This window comes from Orycteropus afer, unplaced genomic scaffold, assembly GCF_000298275.1.
Source record: "Orycteropus afer afer isolate SDZICR_OR568_19922 unplaced genomic scaffold, OryAfe1.0 scaffold00152, whole genome shotgun sequence".
In the NCBI taxonomy this organism is placed as follows: domain Eukaryota; kingdom Metazoa; phylum Chordata; class Mammalia; order Tubulidentata; family Orycteropodidae; genus Orycteropus; species Orycteropus afer.
The window spans coordinates 1572933-1583024 of NW_006921739.1; positions in this window are offsets into that span (position 1 = coordinate 1572933).

A 10092-nucleotide genomic window follows, 5' to 3' on the forward strand; every position below is an offset into this window, starting at 1 on the left:
TGCTTTGTACTAATTGTCAGATTACCTTTGTGTAAAGCCAATATGAAGTTTATTGAGAGGTCCTTAAATGACCAGAGAAGTGTTTTCAGTTCTAGCTTCTTGATTCATCACATTTTCATTCTACCAATAAAACTAAAGTGTCCCGGGAAAAAACAAAACAAAACAAAAAAAAACCCCACTGCTGTCGAGTTTATTCCAACTCATATCAACCCCCATTCCAAGGTGGTAAATCTTATTCCACAGAATAGCTGGTGGGTTTGAACTGCCATCCTTCTGCTTAGCAGTCAAATCCCTTAGGCACTACACCACCAGAGTTCCTAAAAAGTCCCTGGGGTGTGCAAATGGTTAAGAGCTTGGCTGCTAACTGAAAGGATGTCATTCAAATCCACCCAGAGGCACCACAGAAGAAAGACCTGGTGATGTACTTTTGAAAGATCACCAACCAAAATCCGCTGCCATTGAGTTGATTCCAACTTACAGTGACATTATAGGACAGAGCAGAACTGCCCCCATAGGTTTCCAAGGCTGCAAATGTTTACAGAAGCAGACTAATCTTTCTCCCACAGTACTGCTGGTGGGTTCAAATTACTGACCTTTGGGTTAGCAGCCGAATGCTTTAACCACTACATCATCAGAGTTCCTTCTGAAAGATCTCAGCCATAGAAAATTCTACGGTGCCCTGTTCTAGTCTAAAACACGTAGGGGCGCCATGAGTCAGAATCAATTCCAGGGCCACTGCTTTTTTGTTTCATTAAAAAAATCACTGCTGCTGAGTTGGATCCAACTCATAGCGACCCCTCCTTGGGTTTCCAAGGCAATATCACTACAGAAGTAGATTGCCCAACCTTCCTTCCAAGGGAGTGGCTGGTGGGTTTGAACTGCCAGCCTTCTGGTTAGCAGTCACATACCTTAGGCACTACGCTACCAGAGCTCCCATTTATAAGTTTATAGTAAAACTAAAACTTAGTTTTTACTATCTTTGTGTTTTAGGCAAATTTAATTCAACATCCTCAGAACAGCATGCAAGTGTTCATTAGCCTCCATGGAGCTGTTTCATTTCTGACCACTCCCATGAGAGAAGGCATGGTCAGTCAGTCCTGAATTTGTAACATGAAGAAATTACTAAACGTTTCCAATTTATTTTCTAACTTTCTTGGTATTGTGACTCATGACTCATTCCTCCAAATGGACATCCCCTTAGGGTATTTCTAACCAAAAGATTACAAAGTTTTGGTGTCTCACCCAAATCACAAGTTTATAATTCTTACTTCCTTAAATCTGTTTGCAAAGGATTTATGATTTTTATTTTGTTAGAAAAAGAAATGCTTTGGAAAAATACAAAGTCTTTTGTTAGACAGTCTATTCCAGATCTCCTTTCAATGACAGTCAATCAAGTAACTAATTCAACATATATTTTAATAAATCCATATATCAGACACTATATATAGATAACGGAGATACGGAGATACGAAAACATGAAACACCATCTCCCCTCAAAGGAGCTCACAGCTCAGAAGGGGAGGCATCTACATAAACAAGCCATTGTGAAACACTGTGAAACTTTCTCTAATGGAAAAACAGAGGAAAGAGTGACTAATTCTGTCGGGTGCTTGGATGGCTTTACTGAGAAGGTGATATTTGAGTTGGGTCTTAAAAAATAAATAGGATTCTGCTGGGTACTGAAGATGAAGAAAATCATTACAGGTAGAGGTAGAAGTAGAGGCAGAGGTAGAGAAAGGAGGATGAGCAGAGGCAGAGTTGTGAAAGTATATGTCATATTTAGGGAGCAATCCAGAGTTCTGTGTAACCAGAGACCTCATTATCAACCTGGGACACCCAAACTCCTGGGATGCACTGTAGTATGCCAGGGGCTGTGGAAAACCACAGGATAAGCACACTATAGCTTGCTGGGCTTCTTTGAGTTTATTCAATTTTATGTCAATTTGAGTGAATAGTGATTTTAGATTTTTTTTTTTTTTTTTATTGTCCTACTGTAGTGTCTCAGGAGCTCTGGTAACATAGTGCCTAAGGCACTTGACTGCTAACCAGAAGGCTGGCGGTTCAAACCCATCAGCCACTCCTCGGAAGGAAGATGGGGCAATCTACTTCCATAGTGATACTGCCTCAGAAACCCAAGGAGGGGTCGCTATGAGTCGGGTCCAACTCCACGGCACATAACAACAACAACACTGTAGTGTCTAACAACAACAACAACTGTAGTGCCTAAGGCATCTGATTGCTAACCAGAAGGCTGGCGGTTCAAACCCACCAGCCACTCCTCGGAAGGAAGGTTGGGCAATCTACTTCCGGAGTGATACCACCTCGGAAGCCCTAGGAGGGGTTGCTATGAGTCAGGTCTGACTTGATGGCACATAACAACAATAATTGATTATGGGAGCTCTGGTGGTATAGTGCCTAAGGCATTTGACTGCTAACCAGAAGGCTGGCTGTTCAAACCCACCAGTCACTTCTTGGAAGGAAGGCTGGGCAATCTACTTCTGGAGTAATAACACTTTGGAAACCCAAGGAAGGGTCGCTATGAGTTGGATCCAACTCCACAGCAGTGTGTTGCGTTTTCGTTGCATTGCTACTGATTATGGCATACATCCCTTTCATGTCAAAGTAATGCTACTTGCTACCCCTCTTTCCAAAAAATGATCTTGAGTACACTGAATACCATTAACTTTTTCCCAAAATATGTGTCATTGCTGTATTTAATGTTAATTATATTTCTCTTTCAAGCCACACACTTATGAGCATTGTTATACACAATAAATATTAAGTTTAGCCATTATCTACAGTTTGTTCTATTCTTCATCCTTCTCACTTCTAGGTCCTTCCATGTATAATAATTTACTGCTACCAGAAGAACACCTTTGAGAATTTCCCTAACTGTGGGTCTGCTAGTAATATATTTTCTCAGATACGCATGACTGGAAATATCCTTCATATTTGAGTACATTTTTGCTCACTATAAAATTCTACTTTGCAAATTATTTTCATCCAGCACTTAGCAACATTATTTCATTAACATCTGGCATAATTTCTATTGAAAATTAATTTAGTCTACTTTCTCTCATTTCATTGCTATGTGACAATTTTTCCTGTCTGATGTGGTTGTTGTTGTTATGTGCCATTGAGTCGGACCCGACTCATAGCAACTCCTCCTTGGGTTTCCGAGGCAGTATTACTACGGAAGTAGATTACTCCATCTTCCTTCCACGGAGTGGCTGGTGGGTTTGAACTGCCAGCCTTCTGGTTAGCAGTCAAGTGCCTTAGGCACTACGCTACCAGAGCTCCTGAAGTTTGAGTTTAGAGACCTCAAATCTATAGAATCTTAAGAGTAAATAGCTTTATCTTTGTTATACTGGATAGTAAAGAAAAGCCATTGTCTCCAGTTTTTCCTATTCTCCATCCTTCTCGCTTCTAGGTCCATCCATCTGTAATAATTCCAACAACAGAATAAGGCAGAGGCAATGAGGATGACTAAAAGGAGGTGGATTATTGAAAGATATTTAGCGGGGGAAAAAGTAACAGGATTTAGAAACATGTCGACTGTGGGCAGAAGGAGTTAGGGATGACTCTTGGATTTCTAGTTTTGCAAACTAATGGACCAGGATGCTATTACCTAAAATACAACATGAAGGGGGAGGGGGAAAAAAAGATTCTGAAAGATAATGAGTAGCCCTTTGGCTTTGTTAAGTTGTGACGCCTGTGGTATAGTAAGTCATTCATTCACTCACTCATTCAATACCTTGATTTAGCAACTATTAAATGCAATGACTTGATTTAGACATGTAGTTGGAAATGTTCACTAGGTAGCTGGAAATTCTGTTCTGACATTTTATGATTGTATTAGGTTGAGAATATAGAAATGTAAGTCACTAGTGTGCTTAGAGATAATAATTGAAATTAAGGAGAATAGATACTATGTCACCAGAAGAGTGCAGAGTAAGAAAAGAATACTCAGGACTGAGCTGGGAGGAAAACTTATGGTTGAGTGTCAAGGAGTGGGAGGGCCTGAGGAAAGGCTGTCACAATGGTTAGGTAAAACTTTCTCCTTGTTGTTTTTTCATGACTTCTATAATAAAATTGCAGGAGCTCTGGTGGTGTAGTGGTTACAGCATTTGACTGCTAACTAATAAACTGGCAGTTCAAACTCACCAGCCACTCTGCAGTAGAAACATGAGGCAGTCTGCTTTCCTAAAGATTTACAGCCTTGGTAACTATGGGGGTCTGACTATGAGTCAGAATCTACTCCATGGCAGTGGGCTTTTTTTTTTTTTTTTTTTGGTATAATAAAATTTACATTTTACAAACACAAATCCTTCAGAAACTTGAAACAATCTGTATGATCCTCCTACAGAACTTATCATCACTTAGAATCACTGAGTTTCAAAAATGTCATAAATCTATTAAGTCCTTTTTCAGTTAAGTATTTTCATTTGAATTGGGTGTAAAAACTAATTTTTAGACCAATTACACAGCAAACTGTATTCCTTTAATAAATTCTGCCAGCTTAGAAATTAGAAAGTATAATTATTTTTTAAAAGAAAGGAGAAACAATGTTCTGAGAGATGGGATTCACTGTATAAACCTCATAGGACCCATAATCACAGATAAAATGAAACTCGGAGTTAACTAAGAAATTTAATCATCTACCCGAGCCCACACTTCCAGTTTGAATCAAACTACATACAAAAGTTATTTTGGCAAGATAAAAATTAACACACCCACGGCACCCAACAGAACCCAACTTCCTCTCCCTCACACAGAAATTTTGAGCAGTTTTCTAAGAAAATCTCAAGCTCACCACCTGTGGCAAACAGGACAGAGCCTTAAGGCATGTGTGCATGGCAGTCTTTACATCCCCCTTCACTCTTGGCTTTTAGAGACCCCACAAGCATTCTCCTTTGGATACGACTGCTGTGCGAGGCAGAGGTAGTGCCTGTCAGAGATGGTGTCAGGCAGGGGCACTGTGCTCAAAAGAAGTTAGTTCCACAACTCCTTCCTGGTTATGGGAAACTGTGCCTAAGCCGGCTCTCATTGGTGACGTCACACCATAGCAACCAATCACGAGCCAGCTGTGAAAGATATTGCTAAGGAGCGGGAACTGTATTGGTGGAGGTGCTTTGTCAATCTTAGCACAGGCTTTTCTGTTAGCAACAGATGCGTGCTAGTAACAGGCGGACCAGTTGCTGTGGTTTTGTGCTCTTGGGACTTGTTTTTGGAGAAGGTTAAACTCCCAATTCCAGTTCCCAAGGGAGTTTTCCCCAGCATATTGTGAAGAATTTTTTCCCTTCAGTTTAGCAGTATCAGGTAAGGGAAGCTCTGAATAGGAAAGGGGAGTTGGGGGACAAAAAAGTAGTTTACTTACTCTGTCAAGAGCGTTGGAACACTTTTTGTGCCAGAGCTGTGTTAGACGCAGTGAAGAATACAAAAAAAGTACAAGACTTTCTCTGTTTTCAAATAGCTTCCATTCTAGCGGAAGACAAAATAGCAACGAGAAAGGAGTTAATTGTACTCTTAAGCACCTTAAGAGGACTTACAGACTGTATATCCTCGTTGTCTAACATTGCCTGGCACATAGTAGAAATTCAATAAATAATGAGTGATTGAATAGGAAGACAGCATAATCCTGATTATTCATTGATATAGGGGGTCAAAGAAGAAACAGGTTACTTTGGGCTAAAGTAGTCAGAGAGATGACTTAAGGCCTGTTGAGTAAAGAGTGAGGAAAATAACTGGAACATTAACTCTGAAAGCAAGGACTGCCTTGCTTTCCAGTAACTAATCTACCCAGTACCTAATTGTTACTCATAATAACTGTTCTTCCGCTCCCCAAAGTGCATTAAATGCTGAATGAATTCACTGCAGTCTTCCAGGCAGCTTTGGGTTTGAGACCTTTGAGAAGCCTGGCATAATCAACTACAAGTATCAGGGATTACAAGATCAGTGAAGTCAGTGAGCAAATCGAGGAGACTTTCAGAGAGAAGGTCATGTTGCAGTTGAGGCTTGATGTATAAACAAGCAGAGAAATGCATGCATGGTGTGGAATAGAAAAGGAAGGGTATTTTCCAGGGAAGGAGGTAGGAAAGTACTGTGTGACTAGATGATAATCCCATGTGGCCAGAGTTGAACTGAAAGGGTGGGTATGAGGAAGCACATTCTGAAAAGTGCCATGCTTATAAATTTGAATTCTGTCCTGTTTTTCAAAGTCTGGTCTATAGACCGGAGTCCCCAAATGGTATGAAAAGTTAATGTGCTCCTTGTTTACTAAAAGGTTTCAGGTTCAAGTCCACCCAGAGGCATCGTGGAAGAAAGACCATGAGATCTACTTTTGAAAAATCAGCCACTGAAAACCTTATGGAGCAGAGTTCTATTCTGACACACATGAGGTCACCATGAATTAACTCCAGAGCAACTGGAACTGGGGTCTACTGGCCACCAGTGCAACCTAGCTGGATAATACTTTTAAAAATGGAAAGTTCCAGGCTCAGCCCATATCTATAGACTCAGAGTGGGAAATATGCATCTAAAATGAACTCCTTTTCTATGTTGCTAGACTAGAATGCTACTGTGGACAATAAAAACACCAAACTGTTACTGTAGAGTCAATTTTAACTCAGTGACCCTAGAGAATAAAGTAGAACTTCCCCATAGGGTTTTCAAGGCTGTAATCTTTACCAAAGCAAACTGCTACATCTTTCTCCCACAGAGCACCTAACAGGTTCAAACCACCAACTTTGGATTAGCAGCCAAGTACTTAACCACTGCACTATCAGCTGTAGACAATAGGGACCCACAAAAGTCATTAGGCAAAGAAGTGACTTGATAAGGTCTGTATTTTAGAAAGAGTTCTGAAGACCTACCCTGTGGGTGATTGTTCTGGTTAGAAAAGAGACAAGGAGGCTAGTTAAGTGTTTATGATCTAAGTTAGGATAGATAAGGAGGATCTGTGGATTGAAAAAATTCATGTTTATTTTCATTAACTGTTAATCGAAACTTAGGCCTTTGGTAACAAACCACAGTAGCAGGACCTGTGACTTTGCTACCAAAATAAACTACAACTCTTTATATTATATTACAGATGTTGCATATATATTATTTATGCTCATCACTACCTCACAATTAAAATAGTTACTAGACCCATTGCTAGATTTTATCATGACAGTTCCAGAAGTGATATTTGGCCTCATTATCCGTCCTCCCATATTACAAATAAATCATATCATTCTGTTAATTTTCTTTTGTTCTCTAATCTCATGCTTATGTGTATAAAAATAGTTGAAGAGTGTTACTTTTATCCTAATTGAGTAATAAAGGTATAAACCATGGTCAAGAAATCATGAATTGAGTTTGGTAGGACCCTAAACCAAAAGCAAAACCAATCTCAGAGCTATTGAGTCAGATCTGACTCATGGCAACCCCTCCTTGGGTTTCCGAGGCAGTATCACTACAGAAGTAGATTGCCCAACCTTCCGGCCGAAGAGTGGCTGGGGGGTTTGAACCACTAGCCTTCTGGTTAGCAGTCAAATGTCTTAGTAATCAGAAAATAAACAATTAAAACTATGAATTTGTTTCTATTAATTTAAGCTGATAATTTTAGTGCTTGATTTCAATAGTTGAATGCCAAAACCTTATCAGATTATCTTAAATGAAACCATGAGGTTATGTTAAAAACCCAAAAGCCAAAGACCCACTGTCATTGAATTAATTCTGACTCATGGTGAACCTGTAAGATTTTGTAGAACTGCCCTATAGGGTTTCCAAGGCATTAAATCTTTATGGAAGCATACTGCCCCATCTTTTTCCTGTGAAGTGGCTTGTGGGTTCAAACCACAAACTCTTCGGTTAATGGTCAAATGCCTTAACCACTGCACCATTAGAGTTTCTTAGGTTATATTAGGCCTGCTTATTTATAGTTTAATTATATCTTCTTAGTGTCCATGGAAGTGAGCAACATGTAAAAATAAATATGGCATAACCCATTTATAAAAATAACATGCATGAGATGATATTACAACAGAACCAACTGAAATAAAAAAGAAAGTAACAATATTATGAAGAACTGTATTCCAACACCCACCAGCCACTCCTTGGAAGGAAGGTTGGGCAATCTACCACCTCGGAAACTCAAGGAAGGATCACTATGGGCCGGATCTGACTCCATGGCAATGTGTTTTGGTTTTGTATTTCAACATATTCAAAAACCTGGAAGAAATTGGCAGATTTCTAAAAACACAAGACCTACCTAGACTGACATACACTGAGATAGAAAATTTTAAGAGACCGTAACAAAAGAAGAAATTGAGCAGGTAATAATAATAATAATAATAATAATAAACTCCCCACAAAAGAAGGATCTGGCTCACACAGCTTCATTGGAGAATTCTATCAAACATTCAGAGAAGAGCTGACATCTACCCTACTCAAACTATTACACAACATACAAAAGGATGGAATACTCCCAAATTAATTGTATGAAGCAAGCATTACCTTGATACCAAAACCAGGCAAAGATACCACTAAAACGAAAAATTATAGACCAATATCCCTTATGAATATAGATGCAAAAATCTTAAAAAAAAAAATACTAGCCAACAGCATTCAACAACACATCAAAAAAATAATACACCATGACTGGGTGAGATTTATATCAGTTATGCAAGGAAGATTCCACATCAGAAAAACAATCAATGTAATCCGTCCCATAAATAAAACAAAAGAGAAGAACCACTTAATCATATTAATTTATGCAGAAAAGGCCTTTGATAAAATCCAACACCCATCCTGGTAACAACTCTTAGCAAAATAGGAATAAAAGGGAAATTTCTCAATAAAGGGCATATATGCAAAACTAATAGCCAACATTATTCTCAATGGAGAGAGCCTGAAAGCATTCCCTTTGCAAACAGGAACCAAATACGAATTCCCTCTATCACCACTTCTATTTGACATTGTATTGGAAGTCCTACCCAGTGCAATAAGACAAGAAAGAGAAATAAAAGGCATCCAAATTGGCAAAGAGAAGTAAAACTATATCTATTTGCAGATTACATGATCCTATATGTAGAAAATCCAAGAGACACAGCAAGAAAACTACTGGAACTAATTGAAAGATTCAGCAAAGTGGAAGGATACAAGATCAACATAAAAAAGTCAGTTGGATTCCTCTACATCAACAAAGAGAGCTCTGAAAAGAAATTAAGGAAAACAATGCCATTTACAATAGCTACTGAAAAGATAAAATACATAGGAATAAATCTTATCATGAACATAAAAGACCTATACAAAGAAAACTACAAAACACTACTACAAGAAACTACAAGAGACCTACATAAATAGAAAAACGTGTCATCCTTATGGATACAAAAAAAAAAAACCGAAAAAACCAAACTTACTGCCATTGAGTTGATTCTGACACATAGTGACCCCCATTGGGTTTCTGAGGCAGTAAATCTTTACAGAATTAGTGTGATAGTTGGGGCTGTGTGTCTACTTGGCTGGACCACATTTCTGTGTGGTTTAAGCAGTTGTGATGTGGTTATTCCCATGATCAGGTCAGATGAATATGTTTTGAGCAGCCAATCTGTTGAAAGGGAGTTTCCCTAGGGGTGTGGCCTGCTTTCAGTATATTTATGGACATCCTGGGAAAAGAGACACTCTTCTGTGGATCAGGATTCTGTTGTGCTGCCTACAACTGTCTGTGAGCGAACAATCCACCATTTGGCCTAGAGATCTTGGATTCATCATTTGTTGGAGTCAACAGCCAGTATACTGCCTGCCAACCTTGAGCTCCTCAGCCCCTGCAGCTGTGTGAGTCGGAAAAAGCCTCCAGCTTGTCATTTGATCCAAGAACTTTGGACTTGCCAGCTTTTATAAGTGTGTGAGCCATTTTCCTAAGATAAATTTCTTTCTTTCTTTTTTTTTATTGTGATTTGGGTGAAGATTTACAGAGCAAATTCACTTTCCATATAGCAGTTCACATACACTTTGTCTCATGACATTGACCACAGTTACCACAATGCAACAGCTCCCCTCCCACTTCCTCCCCATAGTTACCTCTTCCCAGTGTCCATCCCTCCATAC